Source organism: Lissotriton vulgaris, unplaced genomic scaffold, assembly GCF_964263255.1.
Source record: "Lissotriton vulgaris unplaced genomic scaffold, aLisVul1.2 SCAFFOLD_1627, whole genome shotgun sequence".
NCBI classification, from domain to species: Eukaryota; Metazoa; Chordata; class Amphibia; order Caudata; family Salamandridae; genus Lissotriton; species Lissotriton vulgaris.
Window position 1 is genome coordinate 508,621 of NW_028246708.1, and position 13,191 is coordinate 521,811.

Here is a 13,191-nt window from a genome sequence, read left to right on the forward strand (position 1 = left end):
TTGTACGTATTTAAACATAGTTCAAAAAGAAAATTGTGCGTAAATCATTTTCATTTGTACCAGTGTGTACAATTAAGGTAAATGAACAAGAGCCTAATGGGATCCATTTTGCATGCAGTGTCTACTGCACAATTAATGTTATTTGATGTAGTTGTATGGATTTTGTTAGTTATGCTCAGCGTGCCTCAGAGGCTGCATCACTTGGTATTGTGGCAGCTAGCCTGTGGACAAGAATGTGAAAGGATTTAGCTATGCAACAGTTAGGGGTACTTTTTCGGCTGATTGTACATGTTTAAGTGCCCAGAGTGTTGAAAGTTGCATATACACAGTCTATTCCTGTTTCATTATAGGGGCTCCGAAGGAGATGTGAAGTTGGCAGATAACATTCTATCCCGATACATTCAGGGTAGTGCAGCAACTGGCTTTATTTGGGTGACTTTTGGACAATTGTTAGTATATCAAAAAATCTTCAAGTGCTGAGTGGTAGCCAGCAGGAGATCCGTCTAAATCTTTTTGAAGTTGTTGAATCACTTGAGATTGAAGACTACTCTAGTAGTTTTGATAAAGTACACTGATGACAGTGCAGAGGTGACTTATACAATGAGTTAGCTTTAGCTTTTGTTGTTAGACAGGATCTACTTTGTACTTAGAGAGGCCCCCAACTCTGAGGATCAATTTAGGAACATTAATCATGATCCTCTGCCTATTGTTCCTAATCATTAATGGGAAAATTGACTCAGTTTGGCATTAAGGAACTGAGATATGATTTTTGTAGCTCTTGCAGAGAGATCTATTAGTTTGATGAATAGCGTAACCAGATCTTAGTTGTTGTATTACACCTCGACATTTGTAGATAGAATTGTAACCTTTGTTTTGGAAAACGTTATTTCTTACGCTTCTGTGCTAAAAAATGCATATCTGTCAATGTTTAGATCAAATTTCTACAGAGCTATTCTACTCAGAAGCTATTCCTGGGGTAAAGCAGTTAGTATATTTGTGCACTCTGATTTTTCATTACTATCTAGGCCTGGGTGGAATTTTTATTTCGTCAGTGGAATTAGAGGAATTTTGTTAATTCTGCGTTACTCTTGTAACGCCGAATGACTGATAAATACAAAATTCTGCCGGTGGAATAAAAAATTGTGCAGTTGTTCCTGTAGATTAGAAACCACTGTATAGCACTCGGCACCCTTGCATACTTTTAATCACTGAGTGGTATTTGGCCACTCTATTTTCTTAGGCAACATGCATCCTCGCGTCCAGTTTTAGACGAAAGGGGGCATTTTAGCGTCAAATGCCCACTCTAACCCATCACGCAATCTAGTAGAATTTGAATGTAATTCCATGGAATCAAACTCAGTGATTTCTACCCACCCCTATTCATTGCCTGATGTGATACAAACACATTTTCTGCTGTTAATTTTTATAAGAATTTGTTGACCCAAAATTAATGTAATGGAATCCTTCAAAATGAAATTCACTTTAATTAAATGCCACTGTTTTTAGAATTTGTCATCATACAGATTATTCTGTAGTGGAACCTACAATTTGATCTCTTTCTGGCCACAGTTTCCATCATGTTTACCTTTTCATGCTTTAAGAGTGTAAGTGGTAATCCCTCATAAAAAAGCATTATGGTCTGATGTGGTCTCTGGCCAACAATCTTCTGTTGTCATGTGAGCAGTATTTTATACTAAAAAATAGAGACCTCCTTTAGGGATGAAATTTGATCATATGGAGTCATACCGAAGTAGGACTGTACAAAGTAACAGAGTCTGTTGTGTTCTTCTTCTTATGGTTGAAATATCATTCCTCATGATCTAGGAACTTGCTGATAAAATGTTGCACAGAAAAACAGAGTTGAATATCTAATCTTATCGCGTCTGTAATTGAACTTGTCACAGTTGTATTGGACTATGGTTTAATTGAAGTGATGACCTGCTGTTTGACTGATCATCCATGTAGGAATCGTATGAAAGGACATTCCAGCAGATCTTTGCAGTTGGATGCAACTAAAGAGCCATCTGTGTCTTGATCCTTAATGCCCTTTGTTCACTGTGTGAAGTCCAGGGTTAATTCTTTTCCCTCACCATTAGATCATCTAAGGTGAGAGGCACCCATATTAATAGGTGGTTGGTTAAATAAAGCGGTGGTCAGTAGTTCTGCCTAATTTCCTGGAGCGATGAATCTCAACAATCCATCAATCCAGTGACTTTGAGGATTTGTTTTAGTTGATATTATTATTATTATTTACAATAGTACTGTTCATATCAAAGGTCACTTGTTTGTATTAAGATTTGAAACACGTAGGCTTATGACAACATTCCTGCATACCCTTCCAACACCCATGTCTCCCTCCACTGCTAAAAAATGTGCAGCTCTCGATTCCCCTTATCGAGCAAGCACTCAACCATGCCTACGGCTTCCACTACACCAGCGTCTGATGAATCCAGCTTTAATAGTTTCCTAAAAGGAACCGGCAAATCCTCTGCCCGGTCAATCTAAATTACATTCTTGATCTCATGCACATTTATGCATTTCTGAAGTATAATCCACCCAGAAGGCTCCTCATCAGGAACCTTTTCCAGTCCTTAGGCTGGATCTAGAAGCTATTTCTACCAATTCCTCATCACTGGTATCATGTTGTAGAGCTGCCATATCATCATCAGCTCTATATGAAAATCAACCCAAAGTTATGAGACCGGGCCATAAAGGTGCCTTCTGAAACTGGTGATACCAAGTCTTCTTTTTCTGCAGCTCCCAGATGAGGCACCTGGAGCAATTGTCATGCCTCCTTAATTTTTGTCAGCAATTTTATTTATTATTTTCAAAACTCCATTAGGAGTTCGGCCTCCTTCGAAGCCCTCGGGCTACATGCTTTGCCTAATTTGCAGGCACAAAATGATCAGCATGTGCCAGTGTAAACTTAGGTCTAAGGAAGATGTCTCTTGCACCCAATGCTTATAGGAGAAAGATTCAACTTTTTCTGGCCACATATATTGAGTCCCTTGCCTGACGTTATCTGCTCAGCAGTAAAGTAGTTGAAAATGATTTTTTTTAATTCTCTTGATTAAAAATAAAAAAATTGTAACATCCATTTATATTTGATTGTTTATTAAGATCTGTGTTGGATTTTATCATCTGTATGTAATCCATCGATTGATATGTTTTTACATTTTATAAAATGCTTGCATTAATTATAGTGTTTCTAATTCAATCAGTCCAGCAGCAATCGTTGCCTTGTCACTCAAAACACCATTAAACAAAACACACTCATGGGGAATAAAACTGACGAACATATTCAAGAGGCCAAGAAAGATTATTTGGTATCTTTACGGGTGACTTTATCTTGTACCTGTAAGGTGCTCAGCAGCTTTAAAGTTGCTCATTTATTGATTGAAATATACAGCATATGGACAAATTCGGACTTGCAGGGGGTAGGTGGGGCTTATCAACAGTAAGTTGCAAAGCTCTACAAGTGGAAACAAAAAGTGATTGCTGCAGTATAGAGATTATGGAAAGAGAGGTGCCGTAGTAAGTTCAGTGGAGTTACTATTGACTGTATGTAATCAGTTCGCCACAGCAACCTCCCCACTGGAAAATTGCCTTCCAGTAGTAGTTGAACAGGAACACGTAGAAGAGGCATAGATAACCAACAGGGCATCAGACACCACATTAGACATGTACATTAGGAATAGCAGCAGGCAATCTGGGCTTGGAAAGCATACAGTACAAGAACACAGGAGCAGACCCGAGCCAGAAGCAGATAGCTGTACAGAGAACCATCAGATGCAGCTGTCTTTCGGGGAAGGGGGAAAACAGCATTGCCCTGGGGAGAAAGTGCACATATAGGCTGTTCCAAGACAAAAAATGGGAGATGTGTTGGGTTTCACCCGACAAGAATAAGGGGAGCAAATCATAGAAAAGTGACTGCAGGTTGTTTTTGGTGAAGGGACAAATGGGTCACACTGTAGAGATCAAGGATAAAGAAAAAAAACAAAGCGTGGGGAATTCACTGGCGAAAAAATGATTATCGTTCTACTGCAAATTCTTCTGCAATCTTTTATGACTGAATTGCACACGACAAAGTGGTCAATTAAATTGTGAGGCCTGAACTGTCACTCTCTGTGGCTGTATTATGTATTTATTAATCCATGCACATAGCCTCTGTTGGGTAGAGCATAGTTTAAAGAGGACCAGTTAACTTTTTGTCAAGGGGATCCTTGTTCCTCTGAGTTCCAGAATTATTGAGTAAGAGAACTAGCATGAACGGGTAGTAATGTATTTCTCCCATAGAAGCACTATCCTCTTCTATCACTAATATTGTATGTAGTAGTATAGCTTTATTTCGATACGGTACATATCATAAAAGCAGTACAAAACATATATAAAATCATTACAAAGATGCATAATAAAAAATACCGTAGGGAATCGTGATAAAAACAGTGAGACACAGGTTACACATTTAAGAAATCCTTGCAGATATTTACAATAGTATGTAGAGCAGGTTACAAAATAACACATTACTGGATCAATAGCTTTCTTGCAGTTCTTATACGCCATGCCCAGCCAAGAAATGTTGCCATGCAGCATGCAACGAATGGGCGGGCATCAGAGCGCAGTATACGTAGGGCTTCTAGATGGGATCTTGTTCCTAGACTCCTACACAAGGGCTTTAGCCATTTCAATCTAGGAGCTGCATAGACACTGCACTCAAACAAGAGGTGGGCGACAGACTCAACCCTTGAATCACAAAATGGGCAAAACGGGACCGTTTGGAAAGGAGGTTTCCAAGAGGAAGTTAACAATCCTAGGGGGAGAACACCCACCCTGAATTTGAAGTATAGTGATCTGTCTCTGGAGTTGTGAATTAAGTCCAGATAAGGTTCCCTGAGGGGGAGCTCCTTGACTAGTAAGAACTGAGCAACAGATTTGCAATGGTTGGAGTTACGCATTCTGTTGTTTTTTACCCATAACCAGTAAACGTTCTTTAGGAACTGCTTGGGCGGTGCTGTTTTGTTGGCCCAGGCATCTCCTAATCCTAGATCATAGAGTAATCGTTTTACCTCCCTGAACCAGGGTACCTTATTGCAACCTGGGAGGGACAACAAATCTTTCAAGGCGTCAGCGTAACTACACAATTCTGGGACATTCCATATCCGGGACCAAAGTAGCAGGGGGCGTAATTTTGCTTGCTCACAAATTGGGCGAGTACCTGCATCCAGCAAGAGAGGGATTGTAGGAGTACTGTGGGGTAGCCTCATCAGATCTTTGTGGAAGTTATTTTCAAGATGGGCCAAGGTATCGACTCTCTGCGTGCCCCACAGTTCTGCGCCATATAGAGCTGCGCTTACAACCCTTGCTCTGTAGATATCTAGCACTGCCCCAATTGGTTTCAAGGAAGAGGCTCGTTGTTCCTTGAGCAAGGCTCCTGTGACCCTTTTATGAGTCAGAAACACCTTTTGGTGGTGTGCCTTCCAACTCATTGAGTCACACAAACGTATTCCCAGGTAATCAAATTCTTTGACTCTCTCCAGAGGGATGGAGTCTAAAACGGGTGGGGCGACGGATTTCTTGGGGGGGTTAAGGACAAGGAATTTGGTCTTGCTTATATTTATAGCTAAACCCTTGGTGTCACAAAAGGATTTAAAGCTAGAAAGCAATTTCTGAATGCCCGCTGGGGATTTCGAGATCAGAATTATTGAGTAAGAGAACTAGCATGAACGGGTAGTAATGTATTTCTCCCATAGAAGCACTATCCTCTTCTATCACTAATATTGTATGTGCTTTAGGGTTTCTTCAGATTCTCTCCCCACTGCTTCATGATTTAACACTCTTACATATGATTGACCTTCTATGCTCTTTATTAACATAATAGCTGTTGTGCTTTGTTCTCCACTCATGCATCTTGTATCTCCTAGTACCTATGGTCAGGAGGTGGGTGACTTTCTGAAGTAGTTTCTCATTCTTTCATATTCCTGTTGATACATTCAGATGGTTTTATTTATAGCTCCAAATATAACAGGATATTCACTTCATATTTGAGGGCATACTGTAACAGGAGTGGCAATAAATCCCAGAAAAATATGATAAGGGACTTGCAATGCATGTTAAGTGTGTATTTCTTTTTGCATTCCAATATCAAAACCTAGAGGCATTGAGGTCCTCTTTAGGGAATGATCATTGAAAGTATAGTTGTTGTTTGCTTTCTTATTCATGCTTCTGAGTTGACTATGCAGAATTATCATCATCATAATATCCTTCTAGGAGTTCATTAGTATTAAGTAGAATGAAACTAAAGCAAATAAATGTATACAATGAAATACAGCTCGCTTATCACATTCTCCTAATTGCATTTTACATCTGCGCATAATATGCTTGTTTGGCAATGCTAGACTTCTTTCTGATGTCTGTCTGCTTGATCTTTTGGCTCTACCTTTTCCTTTTCTTGCTCCTTTGTGCTGTGCATACTGTCAGGCACTGAAAGCAAACAGACAACTGGTAAGAAAACATCAGAGTAATAGAATAAAAATGTGTTGTAGTTTAATTCCATTAAGTTAAAGTTCCACTATTCTCTGTGTACAGGTGAAATGAGGCTGCATGATTGGTGTCTGTTTACACTTTGTAAATAAAGTGTTTATGTAGCAATGCTCAAATTAAAGGCATCTTTTATAGACGTGTTGTGCTACAGCAGTAATTGCTTTTTTATTTTAACTATAGAATGCTTGTCGCACAGCTTAATTCATCATTACTTTTGATTTTGCACTGCAGACAGAAGTCTTGTCCTCATTATATTTTGAGCTTTTAGCTCATAGCCTTCTACTGAATGGCACTCTAGCTGGAACTGGCAACTTGTAGTCAGTGGGAACTTATAGTTGATGACATAGCATGGCAATAAATGCATGCGCAACTCCTGCATTCCAATTGTAGTTCTTACTTGAAGTCTGAGTCAGCTAGGAGGCGTGCAAGGCTGTGGGGCGTGCAAGGTTGCGAGGTGCTCCAGCGAACAGCAACGGGTTACGGGTGACAGCGAGGAATAGAAAAGAAAAGAACGCCGGGCACCAGGAAGCGCCAGGAAGCTAAGTTAAGCTTAACTGGAACCCCGCGCTCGGCGGCCTCGGCGTCTGGCGGCGTTTGGCAGCGGAGTGGAGTGAAGCGGGAAGCGGGGCTCACCACTGCCGGCCCTGAGTCCTGAGACAACTCGACCTGTAACCCCTCGACCTGTGACCCCTCGACCTGTGGGCGGCCGAGAGCGGGACCTGTGGTCTAGTGGCCGGGTGTGGCGAATCGGTTGGAAAAGCTGCCGCAAAAGCCTGCAAAAGCCTGCCGTGGTAGTGAGTCATAGGAAGAAGCAACGTGAGCACCGTGGGAAAAAAACAAACAAACAAAAAACTGAGAGTTGCATTTTGGGATTTCTGCTCAGCCGGGAGTTCACCACCACCAGCCACCTGAAATTATCACACTGTGCCTGAAAGGGGGAGACGCTGTAGGAGCCTGAACGCACGGAGCCTTACCTTGGCTGACAGCGCCTGTGAAAGGAGAGCGAACGGAGACCAGAGACCCACACACCGCCGAATTCCCGCCACCAGTCGCGCCGCCGCCTTGGGACTACGTTTCCCATCAGGCTCAGCGGCGGCGCGTTCCCCGACGCTGCAGAAGCGACGGGAGGGGCTCTAGAAAGGCAACAGCCCTCAGCGTCGCGGGACGCGAGCGGGACGCCCGGGGCTAAGCCCGGGCAAAGGGCGGGTCCTCTGTGGCCCTGAGAGGCACGAAAAGGCCAGGCTAGGCCATCCCCTTGTCATCCATCTGCTGCTAATTAAGGTACTGTACCCATTGTGACATCCTGGTCTTGACATTGCATCATTGCCACGTGTATCGTTATTGCATTATAATTGCCTGCAGTACATCTGTTCTACAACCCATCCGGCTTGATTTGATGTTAGGGTACCTGCTATTACTACTGTTATCATCCTAAGAATGGGGAAAAAACGGGTTCCTGTCCCAGTAGAGTCTGTGAACACCTTAGACTCATATCTTGTGCAAGTAGTAAACGATATTAACAACAAGCGTAGGCAACCTCTTGGGTTGAGTCAATCACCCATTTTGCCGTCAGCAAGTCCGTCGACAAGCGCTCTAAGCTCCGAGACATCTGAACTACTGCTAGAAAACCTCCCAGGTATTCCAGAAAATCTGATTACTCAAGATCTGGACTCCGAGGATAAAGCCGATTCTGACCTCCAATCAGATAGACAAGATCTGATCGATTTATCAGACAATACCACCAACGATTTAAATCAGCAGACAGCTGCCGCGGAAGTAGTTCTACACTCTCCTCAACCTGCCACAAGGGCCGTTAGAGCTTGTCGAAAATCTGCAGCAAAACGTGGGGGCAAACATCTAAGCAGGAAGAAGGCCGCTACACCACCCCCTACTCGAGTAAGGAAACAGCTTGATCCCGTTACTGATATTGAGCCAAGAAGTACCATCGACGAGGACCTCTTTAATAGAATCCAAGACATGATTGATATTAAAATCAGGACCATAATCAAACCCATGATAGGGAAATTGGACAAGTTAACATCTGAGGTAAAAAAGTTGGGTGCGGCACATAGTAAGCTGGCAGACGAGGTTGAAAATTTATCCTCCCTCGTCACTAACTTAATACCCGCAAACGTAGAGGCCACCCCTAATGAGAGTAGCTCGCAACCCACTCAGCAAGGGGCGTCACCTCCGCCCCCATCACCCTCACTACCACCATTACCTGCTGTGGGCCAGGTTGCAGACATCGCAGTTCCTAACACAAGCACATCTGCAGCTATAGCGGGAACACATCAAGTGGACATCTCTGCCCAATTTATCTTGGAAGCCTCGCCGGTTGTCCTGGTGCTGGCAAACGTCCCCGTTTTAACACAAGGCAAAGTAGAGTCCAATCAGGACCTAAAAGACAAAGCGTTACATTGGCTAACCAATAACATGTTTATGACAGAACAGGGCTTTGATAAGCTGGCTGGGGACATTGTTATGTCAAGGAGGGTTCCATGGATCGGTAGCAAGCCCAAAAAGTTTCAAGGGGATTGCGTCATCTTAAACTTCGCCAATGCCGAGGTCCTCCCAGACATCTTAAACAATATTTTTCCACCCCAACGACGTAGTGGCTCCATAATTCCTCTCACCCTCAAGTTCTTTTTCGACAAAAATAGGTTCACCACCCTACCTAAACTTCCCAGCCACAAAAGAACCATCAATGCTGACAGATGGGGAGGGGGCCCTAGACTTCGTCATTATTATAATGACTGGTCTCAACCAACAACATATAGGGAGCCAGGAAGATTCTATCGCCCAAATGACCTAAACACTAGGCCACCTTTGGTACAAGAGCCAAGAGGGAATGCTTGGGGCTCTGGTATACGGGCCTATGATCACAACACCAGGGGTATTAGGCCAACACAATGGTTGGGAAACGATCAGTTCCCGGTACACCCAATAACCCCGCAACCTCTGTGGAACCTAGCTCCATTTGGACAGGCCCAGGTAGCCACCCCTTTTGAGTGGGGATTTGGTACTGGCAACAGATTTGCTCCTTTGTCAGACTTAAATTCCTGCGACTGACTCGAACCAGAAGCAGTCCAAGAACGGGTGGAGCTGTCCGACTCATTATTAACAGGTGGCGGTCAGGTATTGCAACAACCAATAGCTGAAAGTGCAGCTGAGAACGCGATAGAAGATCTAAGGTCATCCACTGACCACTGTAAGATAATAAGTTGGAACGTGGCGGGCCTAAACGCCAAACGTCAGGATCATGCATGGCTTAGTTTCATCTCTAAACACCATATTATCGCCCTGCAAGAAACTTGGGATACGGCGTATAACCTTTGGTGGGATGGGTACATTAGTTTTACCAAACCTGCAGTCCCTAGTAGAGCGGGTAGAGCCAAGGGGGGCCTGGCGATTTTGTTCTCACTGGCTCTAAAAGGTAGCTATAGGCAGATCAGCTCTGATTCCGACAACATTTTAATGGTTGAGAGGGTGACCAGTAAAGACTGTAAGTCATTATATGTAAACTTTTATAATTCCAGGAATAGCGATTATAATGGCCGTAATATCGCAAGCCTAGACAACATTTTAAATACAGTACTTCAGGATATTAATTTAGCTTATGAGTTAATTTTATTAGGCGATTTTAATATTCATTTGTGCGAATTAGCCTGCAAGGGTAGTGATGTAAAGGAGGCTGAGGACGTAGCCACACAGGGTCTTCATTTCGAACATTCTGTAGAGGGGCAGGAGCTTGAGGAACTCTTGGCCAACTTTGATCTAATCGAACCTGACTGCGCCCTGAGAATTCCAACTTTTACCGGTACCCTACATGGTACAGTGATTGATTATATTTTTGTGACTCGGGGCATTCTAAGCAGGACTATGGCCTATTGCACTGTACCTACTCACTTCAGCGATCATAACCCAGTTCTTCTTGAAGTGGCCTGGGGTGCCTACATGGGGGCACCTCCAGCAACTGAGAAAGTGGCACATCCCCTGAGGACCGCTGATCAAAATAGACGAGTGAAGTGGGCTAAAGTGATCCCGGATAATTTCTATAAAAAATGCTTCCCCAAAATTAAAGCCCAAGTAGAGCTTTGTAGAAATTCGGATACACAAGGGCATACCATAGTCGCAGCCTATGAGGCAATCTGCGTCCAGGTCTCTAAGGAACTCCTGGTCAAACCCACCCCGGGAGTACAAGGTCATAAGCGTTGGTTTGATCATGATTGCTCGAAAGCACACAGAGAACTGCTAGCGGCACTAAAATCTGCACCCAGGGATAGAGCTGACATCTCAAGAAAAAGGAAGATCTATAAAGCGGCCACAAAAAACCGCAAAGACGCTATCAAACGCGAAACTTGGGATAATCTCCTTTCCGCGGCTGTACTAAAGGACAGTAGGAGATTTTGGGAGATTTTGAGGCAGCCTCTATTTGCGGAAGACAACAACGCACCCCTGGACTGTGTGATCACTGACGAAACATGGTTGTCCTTTTTCAAAAATGTATATGGGGGAGATGATGACGAAGGCAGAAACAGGGGTCAGCTGCCCAGTAAAAACGTACACCCCATTATCTTCAACTCGCAAGAAGTGGAAAAAGCACTCCTGGCAACCACCAAACACAAGGCACCTGGTCCGGATGGAGTCCCGGCTGACTTTTTCATGTTCTCTCCTAAGCTATGGGCCGAGGTTATGGCAAATCTGTTTAATGCAGTGAACGGCAACCCGGCGCCTGCCTCATGGGCCATATCCACGATCGTCCCCATCTTCAAAAACAAAGGGCGCAGGGACGACCCCGCTTTTTACAGGCCCATATCCCTACTGGACTCGACCATAAAAATATTGGGCAGAGTTCTGTTAGCCAGATTGAGGGAGAACATCGAGGATCGTGGAGGTCTATCTGACTTGCAATACGGTTTTAGAGAGAGAAAGGGTACCATTGAACAATGTACTAACTTGCATCTACTCATTTCCAAGTACACTGTTGCCAAGGAGGGGTCTGTGTTTCTCGCCTTTATGGACCTGTCATCGGCGTTTGATCTTGTTAATAGATCAAAATTGTGGGCGACCTTGTTGGAGCTGGGCATCGAAGAAGCCTTGGTCTCGTTCATGGCCACTATGCATCAGGAGCTCTTCGCAGCTGTTCGAGTGTCAAACAATGGTAGATGCACCCCATTGTTTAAATCCTTAAAGGGGGTACGTCAAGGCTGCATCTTAGCCCCCACGCTTTTTACCATCTACATCAACGGCTTGGGGGCACATCTGCGCGGCCTGAATGCGGACGTCCCACGTGCAGGAGACTCTTTTGGACGCATTTGGCATTTTTATGAATAATTTGGATTTGAAGGTGAATGTATCAAAGTCACACACAATGGTAATGGGGCGCGAGTGCACCAAAAAAAGGCACAAATCTTTCTTTTGTAGAGGGGTCCCCGTCTCAATGGTAACGACATTCCCCTACCTGGGTGTCTTATTTGATCAAAAGGGAACATGGGGGCCACAGATAAGAGCCAAAAAGTTGGCGGTAATTAGATCCTCCTCAGCGATCCTGGGTTTCGCAGGCAAGCTGGGAGCCCGGCCCATGGAAGCTCTTCTAAAGATCTATAAGAGCAAGCCAGTGGCTATTGCACTTTACGGTTCTCCTTTGTGGGGCTACGTTAATCTTGACCCTATCCAGAGAGCGGAAAACAGATTTATTAGATCCCTCTTATCCGTACCTCAGTCTACCCCAACCTACTCAATCCACCGTGAGGTGGGCCTTCCGTATTTGTCAGATCTACTGAGCTTAGCACCCCTGATTCTATGGTTGAAATTGTGGTTAAACGAAGACCTCCCACTAAACCATAAAATTTTGAAGGATGTTTTATCTTTAGATAAACATAGTAGTATCCCATGGATGGCCTATCTAATTAAATCTTTTACTGACCTGGGCCGTCCTGAGCTCTTTTTATGCCCAGACAAAATCAGGGCCCAAGATATAGGTCACATAAAAAAGGCATTCATGGATAGGAAGGAAGCGTATCGTGAGGATGCAGAATTATTGAAGCCATCAGTTAGGTCTCATAACCTTTTGGTCAGCGCCCCCTCCATTGCACCTTATCTTATTTTTGTAACCGTCCCTTACCATAGGTTCCTGTTAACCAAGTTCAGGTTCAACCTGATACACTATCACCTTGGTTCATTTAAGGGCTGGCAGAAGCCAGATGAAGCCCCACCCTGTAGATGTGACGACTTCTCGGTGCAGGACACAATGCACTTTGTCATGTTTTGCCGCTTCTTTCATGAGCAGAGGAAAAAATATCTACTCCCCGTCCTGAAAGAAGCGGGTTTCACTCAGGTTCGTCCAGCCTTGCTTTATTTACAGCTTTTGTCAAATCCCCGCACTACCTTTTGCATCGCGAATTTCTTAGTAGCCGCAGCTAGGGTGAAAGCTGTCGGTCAAAACTCGCCTTAGCAATTTTTAAGGGTTATCACAAGAATTATTTCTGTCTCTTATGAATGAATTTGTATAGTTTTAACATTGTATAGTATTTAACTTATATTTGTAGTTTTAACGCTCTTATGGATATGCTGGGCTATGTATGTATGGGCATATGTATCCTATGTTACGTTTTATTGTTTATGTTTCTTTGTATGACTTGTAATAAGTCG

At 43.6% G+C, this 13,191-nt stretch overlaps 1 protein-coding gene across 1 annotated transcript in view; it reads left to right on the forward strand.

The window, feature by feature from the left end:
- ATP11B (ATPase phospholipid transporting 11B (putative)) overlaps nt 1-13,191 on the forward strand; it is a 471,244-nt gene that overhangs the window by 412,780 nt on the left and 45,273 nt on the right. The gene's annotated exons all lie outside the window — the stretch shown is intronic.